This window comes from Hydractinia symbiolongicarpus, chromosome 3 (genome assembly GCF_029227915.1).
Source record: "Hydractinia symbiolongicarpus strain clone_291-10 chromosome 3, HSymV2.1, whole genome shotgun sequence".
NCBI lineage: Eukaryota > Metazoa > Cnidaria > Hydrozoa > Anthoathecata > Hydractiniidae > Hydractinia > Hydractinia symbiolongicarpus.
The window spans coordinates 27192711-27207430 of record NC_079877.1 but is presented as its reverse complement, the minus strand read 5'-3'; positions in this window follow the sequence as shown (position 1 = coordinate 27207430).

Sequence of the window (14720 nt, the reverse complement as noted above, 5' to 3'; positions counted from 1 at the left end):
GTTAGAATTATCTGATAATTTATTTTTAGTCAGGAAATGTAATGAAAGTTAAACTGAAAAAATTAAGCTCTACTACCTACATAAGATGTTTTGAACATGCTATATCTCATATTATACTTACTTTTTTGTAAGTAATACATTATTCGTGCAAAATAATAGTTTTTTTGGAGCAAGATAATACTTTCATTTCGTATTCAAGAAATGGTTAGAAAAGGCATGTATATATAAAAACACAAAATGCCAACAGATGTTAGATTTGGTGTTTTCAGACTGCTCGATTTACTTCACAAATTAAGTCATTCATTAAGGAAAATCTCACATTTGGCAAATAATTTGACATATATAAAACATAACCCGTAGCTTTACGTGAAAGAAACCATATAACAGATCAATTTATACATCCTTCCGAACATGACAGTACGTTTTTTATCCTAGTATGATAAAACCACAAAAATAATTTCATATAGGTCTACCCCTCTTGTAAGCGAACTTATATTCGTTTTGCCAATTTTTCTAAATTAAAAAATTTACAGTTTCCATCTGATTTAGAGTCACAACCAGCTTCTATATTGAATGATTGTGTTTGTTTAAACTGGTAGCTACGGTTTTTTTTTTTCTAACACAATTCAAAAAATCACTGCCAAATATCGCAACATGAATTTAGCCGATTCAAGTTTGCAGAATAAACTCTACTTCTACCTTTTAGACATCTCACTATGGCCATTGTTTTCCCCATTTTCATTTGGTTTCTTTTGGCGTCTGTTAAAGCAACACCGGAAACCAATCTTCAATTACTTTGCGATAAATTTTTTAAACTTCAAAAAGATTATAGACAGATCAAAGGGGCGTCGACAACAGATGTTTCACAATTCGCTGTAGCGTATATATCCAACAGCGTCGGCGACGTAGATCTAAAGCCAGATCCAAAATCATTTGAGAAAGAAAGCAGCATGGTAGACGGAGAAAATTATATTGCTGGGGTCATTGATCAAAGCAAAAGAAAAGATGATGGGTCAATTGAACACACTGAATCTAAAATTCTTTCTGGTATGCTGACAAAAGCAAATGATTTCACCAAAAAATACAAAACCATTCCAAACATATACTTTCTGACATTCAACTCTCCTTGCTGCACTAACGATGACACTACTGAACCGAAAATCTGTGGACCACGGTCATGTGCGAATAAAATATACAATTTCATTAAAGATCATGGATCGAGTTTCGACAAAATGTATTTAGGTTGGAACAACATTTACTCTGGAAGTTTTAAACCAATATCGCAATCGTTTTTTTATACGATGCATACTATATTGCAAGCAAACACAGATACCGAGAAAGTTATTTTGACGCTGAAACCTCAAGGCTATGTGTCAACAAAACGAGCTAAAAATAATTGGAAACAAGGAAGCGTTGTTGAGTGCTTAAACACAAAAGTTCAACATAATGTGTTCAAGGATGAGAGCAAGTTTAAAGAAAATGTGATCAGGATGGTCAATAAAATCATGTGGGATTGCGCTACAAGCACAAAAGGCGGAAAAGTCGGCGAAGTCCCTGATCCAAATTGTTGGGGAAGTAGCGACTTGTTGAAACTATGTAAAAAAATGCGTGAGCAAGTTGTCGAATGCGTAAAAGCTCAGGATTTTAAAAACATGAAAATGGGTCCACCTCTATCACCGGTGGATAGCACAAAAGTTAGTAGTTCGGTTGTTGATCTTGAGGGAAAGTACGATATTTCATTATTAGCCTATGACCAAAAAAACTGTCTTTAAAAAAAAAGGTAATAATGCTTTTCGAGTGAAATAAGTGAATATATTTTTTCCATATTTTAAACGTCCATAACAAAACGTGGTTTTCATGATTTTAAATTCTAAGACTTAGTGCAGTTTTGAAAATTAGAGGTTTAATCGTACCATATGTGATAAACCGTTCCTGTGTGAAAAATAGCGTCCCCTTTTTGAGACCCTAATATTAATAAGACCTCCCTCAAATAAGCACGCATTTTTTCGCTAAAAGCGCTAATAATAGCTGTGTTCTGTCTGCGATATATAAAAGACGGGCGACCCCGTGAACTTTCCACGGGCCAACGACTAGTTTCTTCATAATAGCGTATTCCGTCTGTCTGTTTGTGCGCAACATGGCTACAGATATCCCTTTGATCTTTTTGCGGTTTGTTGGTGTTTAATCGAAAACCTCATTATCGATTTAAAAAAATTCAATTAATTAATGTATCTCTCTAATTAATTTAATTATTTTAATCTATAAACTTATTCAAAATATATAAATAAAAACATTAAAATAAATGCATTATTACTTGAATACACCATTTTTGATATGAACCCCGTGATTCAAATTGCCGATTTCGCTCACGAGCCACAGAAATCAAATGCGATGTTTTTACCGATTTTTTTTACCGAATCTGTATTGACCGTTTGCGCGTAGTATACCCATCACGAGGCCTAATTCCTTAAAAAACCAATCCACGATCTTCGCTGCCTGGACATGCCACAAAGGACATGATGAGGAAGGCCAATTGGGTTTTTTAAGGTGCGCTCTACAACCAACCGGCCAGCTAGGTAGCCCTAGTTAAAAACTATTTAGTTTGATATAAGACCTTTTTGTCCTATTAATTTTATGTTGGAGTTGTGTATTTAGCTAGCTCCTTAGCTACCTCTGGCTAAAAAGTGAAATGCTTTTTAATTCTCATAATAAATACAGTTAAGTAGCTACACCTTTTATTACTGTCATGAAAACTTATGCCACAAAATAAAACTGTGGAGTGACTTTTTCAACTGGATGGGGTTTACCTGTACCAATGCCTCAGCCGGTGTTGACAATGGACTCACTGTTTCTTTTGTTTTTTAAACTAAGGTTGCAATAAAGTTATATCGGAAAAAGGTATTACTCATATACATACGGATTTGTGACGCTGTCTATGTGTATTAAGTGTTAACGAAGAGCTGGTGGCTTCTGTATTTTTATTTAAACCGAACTCGCGATAAATTTTTTTGGGAAAAGTGTTTTACGACTATACGCATGTGCAAAACGGTTTATCTGTACTAAGCGATCCGCGCGGTGTTACCAACGGACTGTTTTCTATGTTTTTATTTAAACCGAAGCTGCAATAAAGTTTTTTTAAAGAGGGTATTAAGCCATTATGGACGTGAGTCACTGGGCTGTTCCCAGCGTTCTTATTTAAACCAAAGTTAAGATGAAGTTTTATTCGAAAAGCGTATTATGCCTATATGGATATGCATGATAGTTTATCTGTTCTAAAATTATTGACTGTGTGTGTTTATTAACAACGGGTTGCACTGTGCGCTTCATTTGATTACCGACATACACCTGGACGTGTGGCACCAGGTTGCGGATCTTAATAAACGCTCCGCCAGGAGTTTACCCCAGGGTCACACAGTAACATGTGGCTTAACCTGGCATTTCGACACCGGGTTCCCCGGCTAGTCTCTGCAATAATAGCGTTATTCTGTCTGTTTCTGCGCAACATGACACCACAAGCAGCGAGAAAAACTAAAAATCTCCCCAATTAAATTGTTTCGCCATGTCGATTATACAGCTATTTCAGAAGAGCATTTACGTTTCAGAATAGAAAGTTTTGATGGCAGAGAATATAACATGCCATTTAAAACTTACAAAAGGAAAAATTCCTTTTCCCAAGCTGTATCTAATAATCTTCAAATGTTTGATCTCCTAGAATCAATGACAATACGACGATTGGAAAAATCGTTATATCCAAAAGAATTTTATTTGAACGAACTGCAATAATGCCTAAGGGTCAGTGTCCCAAAATAAATGGGGCAGTCTGTAATGTCCCAATAAAAGCTGATGAAATAAGCAATGTCTTACCAAGAGGAATGGATAATAGTGGTGTAGTGCAAGTGTCGTTAAAGAAGAAACTCAATTTTAAATCTAACGTTTACTTAGAATCTGTAAGGTCAGATGTTATTCGAAAAGTCCTTTATTATCTAAAACTAGTTAACCCTTTTTACGCAAACATTGAAATTAATCTCACAAACATATTACCTTCCTGGATTAATTTAACATCTGAACATGAAACTAGAGAAAATGAAAATGAAATGAATATTGACTTTGCAATAGAATCGACACCAAGTAATAATATCAGTAACATAAAAACCAAGAATGAGGATTACTCGGACGATAGCGAAGAAGAGAATGAAAATCCGTTAAACAAATATCGCTTGCCTTGCCAAGAAACGTCTTTTGTTCCAACTATTCCACATGAACAATTTGACGACGGAAATATTGTTATTGCTCCAGGCAAGAATAAAATTCCCATATCAATAATTTCTGATGAGCATTGTGAAGAACTTTCCCATCCCCTATCTATTTCCAACAGGTAAATTCGGATATCACACGAAAAGAGAGGTACTACTTTCTTCGACCAAGCATTTCAACCAAAGATTATTGAATGATAGACAGAAGTTTGCCTCTGATAGTGACTACATATTTTTTGCTCATGCAGTGACGCAACATCTTAATTTAAATAGTTGCATAAATATTGCTACGTCTTCAAATTTTAAAGAAAGAGTTAAGTCGTTTATAGCCAGTGACGACGCTTTCACGTTTATGAACACGTTGAAAGAAACTCCTGCATATTGGAAACGATTTCTTTTTGAAGTTTTGGCTATGGTAAAACAGCTAGGACTTCCAACGTTTTTTATGACTTTGTCTTGTGCAGATTTAAGATGGAATGAACTGGTTAAAATCATCACTAAATTACAAGGAAATGACATATCCGAAGAAGAAATCGACAATTTAAATTACTATCAACGAACCGAGATTCTTAACAGTAATCCAGTTCTTTTAGCAAGACATTTCCAATACAGAGTTGAGACGTTCTTTAAAACAATAGTTATCAACGTACCGTTAGGTATAGTAAATTACTACGCCATTAGAGTTGAATTTCAGGTAAGAGGGAGCCCACACATCCACTTTTTATTATGGGTTGTTAATGCACCAATTTTACGTAGCGATATTAAGAAAGAATATATTGCTTTAGTGGATAACATAGTTAAATGCCAGCTTCCTGGTGAAGAAAGCAACCCAGTTCTTTACAAACTAGTTTTGACATATCAAACACATTCCAAATCTTGTCGTAAATATAAAAACAAAAATTGTCGATACTCTTTCGGGAATTTTTTTACAGACCATACAATAGTCGGTGAGCCTTTACCTGACAACATCCCTAAGGAAGAAAGGGGAACACAATTAAAGGAAAGAAAGACTATACTAGAAAAGGTAAAAACTTTCATAGATTCAAATTTGAACTCAAGATTAACCAATATTCTTCATCTAGATGAAACTAATTATACCCAACCAGGTACAATTGAAGAAATTCTTCAAAGTTTAGCCATTACAAAAAAAGAGTATGAAAACGCACTGAGCATATCTCCTGATAGCGGATTTCAAATTCACTTTCAAAGGCTTCCAGATTCCTGTTTTATAAATAATTATTTTACCGAAAGCTTGATGGCATGGGACGCCAACATAGACATTCAGCCTGTTCTTGATTATTATAAAGCAGTGTCTTACATGTGTGCTTATCTATCTAAAGCTGAAGACAAATCTTCAGAAGCGATGAAAAAAGCAGCATCGCAAGCATTAGAAAATGGTGATTTGTTATTTATACAAATAAAATCAATTGCAAATGCGTATCGGCAGCCTGGTGACCAATGTTTGATTGAATTATTAAACAATATCAGAGTGGGAAACTTATAAACGCAACGTGAAGATTTACTTAAATCTAAATTTATTTTTCAAAATGACTCTAACTACCCCAAAGATGCGATTCATATATTTGCTGAAAACCAACCTGCCTCTGAACACAACAAAAATATGCTAAACAGTATAGCGGCCGATGAAATAAATATCAAGGCCATTGACAAAGTTCCAGAAAATATTTCTGTGTCAATGGTGCAAAAACTCCATAGCCGCACTGAAATGGAGACAGGTGGACTAGCTCAAAACCTTCTTTTAAAACTTAATGCGAAAGTCATGTTGACATCAAATATCGACATATCAGAGAAACTTATTAATGGACAGATTGGGACTGTTAATCGTATAAAAACCGATAGATTACGAAAAGTAACAAAAATATATTTGAGAATGAAAGACAAAAGCACAGGAGTTAAAGCTATGAGAACAGACCATATGCTATGCAAGAAAATGTTATTCCAATAAACAGGATACAAAAGGAAATCAAATTTAATAAACATAATCTAACTATGAAACGAATGCAATTCCCACTAATGCTGTCGTGGGCTTGTATTGTTCACAAAGTTCAAGGAAAAACGTTTAAAAAAATTGTTGTTTGTTTTGATTTAATAAAGCAACGAGCCTTTTATTCAGGAAAAATCTATGCTGTATTAAGTCCAGTCACAAGCTTAGAGGATATATACCTAACAGGGACATTTTCTAGATCAGCTATTTAATTAGACACACGAGCAACCAAGCAAAACAATTATATGCGAGAACACTCAAAATTGACATCAAAAGATACTGGCGTAATTAGTGAAATTATGCATGCCAGAAACTCAGATACCATTAAACTCCCACTGCGACACAAAACTAGACTACTTTACTTTAATTCCAAACAGCAATGTGGATAGGTTTTCTAGTCTTTTAGTTGGTCATAATGAAGCTATAGAATTGTTTGATGTTGTAAAAATTCCAGGTGCAATATTTTTTAAAATGACGAAGAAAACCTTTCAAAAGAATGCTGTTAGTTTTCTACTTCTATATCGTAAAAATTCACCTAATCGAGATGAGTCATTATACCTTATTCAACTTTTTTTGGGAAACGAAATCGTTGATGTTATACTTGAAGATTTTAATGTAAATGCATTTAGTGACGAAAACTATTTCCTCGATTTTCTGAATATAAACAAGTTGTAACCTGTCCAACTCATATATCCGGTTCACTTATTGATCACATCTATGTCCATGAGAATGTCCTTAACACATTTAAAGTCGATACATTGGTCAAAAATGTATATTTCAGTGATCATGACACAGTCAGGCTTAAACTTTCACTAACATGATGTTTACGAAATCTTCTAAAAGGGCTACTTTTAATCAAATTTCGTCTTCAGAACGAAAAATATTTACGCTGGGTTGACTTTGTTTTCTTTTTTTATATACTTGTTAAACTTTGGTTGCAGAAAACATGCATGACGTTTTTATTCTCTAAGGATAGCCTATCACTATATACTTATTACCTATGCTGGACGGAAATCTTCAAGCCATCGGGCTTCTTGTTTTTTTTAAATTGAAGTTGCAAAATGGTAATACGCCTATACTCCTGTACGACACAGCGTACCTGTAATAAACATTCAACTTGCTATCAAACGGCTGTTTTCTGTGTTTTTATTTAAATTTTAATCGCATGTGTGACATGGTTTACGGGTATTAAACGGTCAGTTCGGTGTCGCGATTAAATTTTGATCTTTTACTGAAGCTTGTTCGGCAAGACTTTATACTTTAACAAAAATGTATTAAAAATTTGCCTTAATTACAACTTAAAGGAAAGGCAAGCAGCCGCGGCACAGCTGTTTATTGAAAATTCATGATGCCTCAAATAGTTTGAAAGACCAGATCCGCTGGTCTGAAATATCCTGTAAAATCTTGACAATTTTGTAATATTTAGATAGCATCAAATCAGGTAAAAAATGGCTTTCCTGAAAGATTTGCTGTTTTTATACTAAGGGGGTAATAAATTAAAGCTGCTTGTTTAAAAAAGGTGAATTTGTGGCTAAAAACTTTGCAGCACAACAACACGTTATTATACTCACATTATACCTATATTCTTGGTTATCTTCAGTTGAAGGTCTTATTTTTAATGTTTATTGGTAAGTATATCTCAAACTTCCTTCTTTTTTACCCACACAGCGATAAAAACTTTGTAAAAATGTTGCGAGGAAGGATATTTATTTAAGAAACATAGTTATCTGTGTGTCGTTATAGTAGTTATTTTATTAGATTTTGGGATATAGACGTTGCTCAATTTTTGCTTTTTTGCCTAAAATTTACTTTGTGGCTGCCACAAAAAAGTTTTTTTGTTCGCCTCTCCTTTAATAGCCAATCATAGCGCGATGTTAATTGTTTATTAAAAACCAATGAGCGCGCCGTATTTTAAGTTACGAATAATTATGCACGCAAACTGGCAAAAAACTCGCATAAGAGCCTAATACGATATAAATTTGAAAAGTACTTCTCCTTCTGTTTATCTATTGTGTATAAGGAATTACAAAAGACTCTTTAATACTTTAAAAAACTAATTCATACCCATAACACAGGAAATAATACCCTTAGAAGAATTCGCCAAATGTAGGCAATATACGCTGAACAATGTTTAATTCCCCTCCTGACCCTGAACGTGCATATAAAAGCGTTATGCTTATAAAAAATACGTCAACTTTAAATTGAATACGAACAACGACAAAATACGTACGTGTGGTGTGCTATAATTTGTTAAGTAGAACTCCAACCAGATACTTTTTGTTCTGTACCGGAATTGATTGCTAAAAGCTCACAAGATGTGTTATCTATCTTACGGTTGAAATAAGAGCAAGCATCGCGCGAGAGGCACAACAGAGCGCAATCTTGCGCTATGACATCTGCGTGTGTTTCTTGCACTGTGCCTGCATATCTTGTATCTGGTTTCATAATTGTAATGTTTGCATGACGCTTGCGCGGCAACCTTGTGACGTATGCCACACACGGCGTGATGTAGATAAGTATGATATAACTGATGTAACAAGTTCTAAAATGAGTATATATACGAATAATTTATTAATGTATGAAATGAAACGCCATATTTAATCACTGAATTGGCATTCCTGAATAAGGACAGCGTAGAAACTACGACTTCTTTTCGACCACATCTATTAAATAAATATTTGCCGGGGAAAACCCGTTTAAATTAGCAACATTTTTTTCTTCCTTAAAAAGAGATTCTTGTTTGTAAAAATGGTTAAGTAGTTATTGCGGAAAACCTTTGTTCGCAAGTTTTACACGAATAGCGAAGAGTAAAGTTTGATTTAGATTTGCGCGGTAGCCTGGGTAAAAGCCTAATATAAGTGAACATCGATTTTTCCAGTCAAATAGCAAGTAAAAGTTAGGCCTCAGACAAATACACCTTGTGTTGGTTATAGAAAAAAACGTTTGTATATTGAAATTGCCTTTTCATTTTCAATGACGTTGATTTCTCCTTTTAATTTGTTTAAACCCTTTCTGACTCCGTGCGCTTCCCGTGTTTATGTATTAATGGCCTGGTAACAAATAATATTATTTTAAGACTATGAACGCCTATTTATAAGTTATAACAGAGCGCTGCTGATTATAAAAAATACAACAATATGCTGCACTTAAAGTGTTGTTTCATTATGCTTTAAAATGAATTAGTATAAATTAGTATTGATCAATTTTACATCCCAAATTTTAAAAACTGTAAGTAGTGGTTTTACCTCATGTCGCTCTTTTTCTTTCATTAGCATTTAATGATCAGGACGTCTTTTGTCCTGATCATTAAATGATCAACTTTTTTATTTATTTATAGTTTGTCACAGAGGTTGAGCCGAAATTTGCGACCGAAATGAAATTGAGCAGCTTTGAGGAACTTGTTATTGTTACAGTGTTTTACATATATTAATTGTGGCAAATTGAAGAATTATACAGGAGTACGGCGAACCACAAGTTTAAAATATTTTTCTCATTTTCATGGATTTGATAAACTATGGCGACAAAATGCCGACCTTATAATTTTTTTGATTAAGTTGTTACTCAAATCTTTATGACCAACGAACGAGTGTAGGAATTAGCAAGTATGGGGTTAAATCTATGAGGATATAGATAAACAGAAGAAGGAACAAATTTTAAATTTTTAATGTGTAAGGCTCGCCTCTTGTGTGATCTTTCTTTTGTTATAATAATTTTAAAGTTTGTCAATTCCTGCGCATAATTATTCGAAATTTAAAAGACAGTGCGCGCTCATTGGTTGTTAATAAACAATTAACATCGCGCTGCGATTGGTTTTTAAATTCTAATTATTAACGTTAAATAATTATAGCGCACTCTTGAAAGTAAGTTTTATTTGTTTTCCCTAAAAGAATTAAAAGCCCATAACCTATCGTCTGCAGCTCCTAGTTCTGTGGGCCGCGGATTATATCCCGCTTACTTCCAGGCAGTATGTTAGTGATGCACGAAGTATTTCCTCTATAATATGATTTGCAACGATTGTATTTGCCTATCATGATCAAAGTTCCGATCGGGGTGAAACATTCTCTGTTGAGAATGAAGAAACGGATGTGCAATGATAAAGAATTACCTCTATAAAAAACCCTTTTGTAAGAAATAATAACATTATTATAGGGAATGTGAAGGCGAAATCTTGCAAAATTTGAATTTTGTTCTTCGTAAACTTTAAAATCAAAATTTGAACCCTAGCAGTAGTTTTATGATCTTAAAATAGATTCAGTAAGTTCTATCTAGTCCAATAATTTATATATTAGATAATCAAAAATAGTAAAATAGGATTTGGGAAATCGAGGGAGAATACCGTCTTCTTCAAAGGAAGTACCCTCTCTTTGTCAACAAAACCAAGCTACCAGGAGAAAACATAAAACTTTGCGCATATATTTTTTAAATAATTCATATACATTTGTCAGAGGAAAAATATTATATACTTTGTGTTTATTTTCATGACTTTCAGGCAGGTTGAAGGAATATTAGAAGAACCTTGATTAGTACACTCTTAAACAACTTATATAGCAAACAGATTAGTTACAATCTCACAGCTACCATAATAGTTCCATTTTTTACTTAAATAATCTAAAACCACTCGTTCAGAAACAAACATAGAACAACTATTCCCCACAGAGAATCAAAATTGATAAGCCTGTTTATTACCAGGACAGGACAGGACATTTTCCGCGATGATTTTTTCCCGCCAGTATATGGAAAAAAGTTCGCAGGATGATTTTTTTTATTGAAATATACAGAATTTATCTCGTTTGTCCTGGGACGATGTACTAAAATACAAAACTAACAATTTGAGGACCTAATTTGGACGTGGAGTTTAAAAGGATTGAAGACAAAGAGTAGACAGGCTATTGACGAGTTGTATGTATCTAAATGGATGCATTATGAAAGATTATCGTTTTTGCTCCTAAATATTGGGGCGTCAAAAAGCTGGGACACGTTCAACGCAATAATTTGAGTCATAATGTGACCAGATGTGTTAGAAACAGGTGCACTAAGTCCTAAAAAGATAAGTATCGTGGAGAAAAAACCATCACGTCAAGTTCGAACAAAAACCAACAAGTTACCCGATTTTCAAACTTTTGCTTTTTCTATCTACATAGAAAAAAACCTTTCCCAATTCAGCAAACAGAACAGAGGAAATACAGAGAAGGGAATTTGAGATATTATCTTTATAATAAAAATGTCATCAGAAGGAGAGGAAAGACCCAACTAAATGATGTAGTTTAGTCAATTTAACAACAACAACTAGGTAAATTTGGCTCTTCCTTTGCGAGGACAACAAAATATAACATCACCTATTCGAGGCCCAGTTGGTGAAGCACCTGTTGGAAGACATAGCCATATAAATAAACACTCATAAAGTTTTAATGTTTGTTTTTATTTGATATTAGCACTTCTAGGCTTGTGTAGTATTGTTATTCCAAATATTTATAAAGGATATAGCCTCTTCAGTGTTTGAAACACTGTTATTAATGTGGGTCCTGTGTTCGGAATGTATACATTAAGTATACACCGGCATTACCTATCCAATTTTCCTCACATGGCATGGGTTAACTTGTAGCTGTAGTACAGACACTTGCTAAACATGCCCGCGCTGTGGACCGAACCACAGACCTTGTGATTATTCATAATTCATAACCACAAGGCCACTCGCCACTACAATACATTTTATTGTAAATAGTTCTTTTTTGAAGATATGGTGAGCAAGTTTAAGAAATAATGCCAGAAACTGGTTTTAAGAATATTTCCACTGCCATTCAACAGGCCCTTTATTTACAAAGTGATCTTTTAAACTCTCTGTAACAGATTTAGCTGTGGTTGTGGCATTGTGCCCGTTGCGTCTATGAATTTGTAACAGGGTAAAAGGAATCTGTTTGTTTAAACCGGCCTTAACGGGTGAATGATGAACATTATAAACAACATTATTTCCCTGTAAATTTCATTTCCATTATTTATAAAAACATTCATTTTATATGAATATTTGTATTTCGTTAATCAGTAGAAAACATTTTCAACCTTCAATAAGTTTCACAATAGCGATTTTCGAAACCTTTCGCAGGAATGTTTAGCTTCTAAAATATGTGATTTGTTGACACACCAACATACAAGTATTTTAAAAGGTCGATTGAACATTAAAAGTAGCCTTCCCGCGTCCTATTTGCAAAGAGTAAGTAACTTTGCTTATACTTTCGGCAGAAAAGACTCCGATGAGCGACACGAGCCCATGGTTCGATTAAAAACAATGCAGAATTTGACTGGATATCAATAGCTGCGAAATAAGATGTTTCTTTTGTTGTTTTTGTTTGAAAGTTTGTTTAAAAAATGTGTGCTACTACGCAAATAAAAACATTTTGACGTAACCTTAAATTGATTTGTTTTATTTATTCATTTATAATCATGAATTTATTGTTCCAATTTACTATCAAATATAATAAGCATTTCTTTTATCACTCATTCCCGTGGAAAGACTCGTTTCCATGTGACTGCATCTTTGGTTAATAGCACAAACGATCAGGACTTTTCTTTGGTAGTGTGTGCGTACTTGGATTAGGGTCGATCTTTTGCACTCCACCGCTACCTTAAGGTATTCCAATCTCTGCATCAACGTTATAATGAGAATAGATAAACTATTTTTTGGAATGTTGCTACATCTTTGAGAGATCTTAACACACTGAAATTAAAACAAAAGTTGCAACCTAACTAATTCTAATTTTTTTCAGAAACGTTTTTTTGCGTCTGCTATGCATGGTCACCCATACTACTTGCATCCGTTTTGTTTGCACACGTTCTTGGTTGATAGCTCATAATTGTCTACCCTCAATTTTTATTTAACTTTATCATAGCAAATTTGAATCGTTCCCTATCATGTCTACACAACGCACGGTGCACGTGTGATTTATTTAACCTCAACATGTAGATAAACTGTAATTATAAACTGTACTTATCGTAAAACCAAGTTGAACTTTAAAGCATATTATGTTTTTAATTAAATCACGTCTCTACATGTCCCTTTTTTTATTAGCAGCCTTATGCATGCAAAAATTGCAAAATATCACTTGATGTCTTTCATATGTCCTGCCTACACACAATTTTGAACATGAGTTGTCTTTATCACATTAGAAATGTTGATATTCTTAAACGAGCGAAATCAAAACTCGTTTTATTCTGGTAGTTGACAGACGAATTCAATTTACTAGCTACCTTTTACTTCTACTGGAAAGAAGACCTGCAAAAGTGGCATTAAACTGGACACATTTGGGTCGCAGGCGGTCTTGTATTAAACCAAGCGTTTTTTTGTGAGGGGTGATATATGAAAACATATTACTAATCAAGCCTCTAGACTTGCTCAAGATCTTTCTAAATGGCGAAACCTTGTGGCACTTTTCCGTATGACGGCAGAAGGAGCAATAAAGCAAGGTAAATGGCCTAAAATCAAACGCGTTATATGTATTAGCTTCTTGCGGTAGTAGCGATCTATCACAAGAATATCCTGCCTAGTCATTCTGTTTGTACTAAATCTGTCATCATCTTTCTCTTCTACCCATGCTCCTCCACTCACATATACTGTCTTCTACCCATGCTCCTCCACTCACATATACTGTCTTCTACCCATGCTCCTCCACTCACATATACTGTCTTCTACCCATGCTCCTGCACTCACATATACTGTCTTCTACCCATGCTCCTCCACTCACATATACTGTCTTCTACCCATGCTCCTCCACTCACATATATTGTCGTTTTACTCTTCCTTTTCAACGGAAAGCGTTCTTTATTTATTGAATCACTGTGCCTTTATCTGGAAAATTGCGCATGCGTCTAAGCCCAATCGAAATGTCTCAACTAACAAACAACTTGTTGATAAGAAGAATAAAAGGCAAGAAAGCGTCTTATTTGGGAGAGGGTTGGAGTGCCAATGCAAAAGCTTCTGAACGTAATGAAAAATAACAACAAGGTGAAAAATTGGTACTTTTGTCTCTTAAGATAAAGAAATCATTGTTGACGTATATGTTTCTTCCTGAATGAAAAACGCCGTGGAAATATCCTTATTTTTTTACTTAAAAATTTATAGTTTTCTGGGGTAGCTACTATTTTGTTGACAGAGTGTGTTATCAGGAAAATAATTAACCTCCTCTCCAGGAAAATAAAGATACATCCGTTTTTATAAAATGACGTCGTAGCTCAGTCACGTCACTAAAATACTAGGTAGTTCCTTTGAACTTTTGCACAGCAACATACAAGTTTATTGCACATAAAACCAGTCGAAGCCATGATCTTTAGAGGTATTAATTACCTTCTTAAAGATAGTAACATAGCATCTTTGACACCTCCTCGTGTTCTCTCTGTTTCCTCGTCAAACCAAACTTTCGATTTATTTAATGGATTTTACTCACTGTAGCTTTTGTAACTGTCAAAAAAAA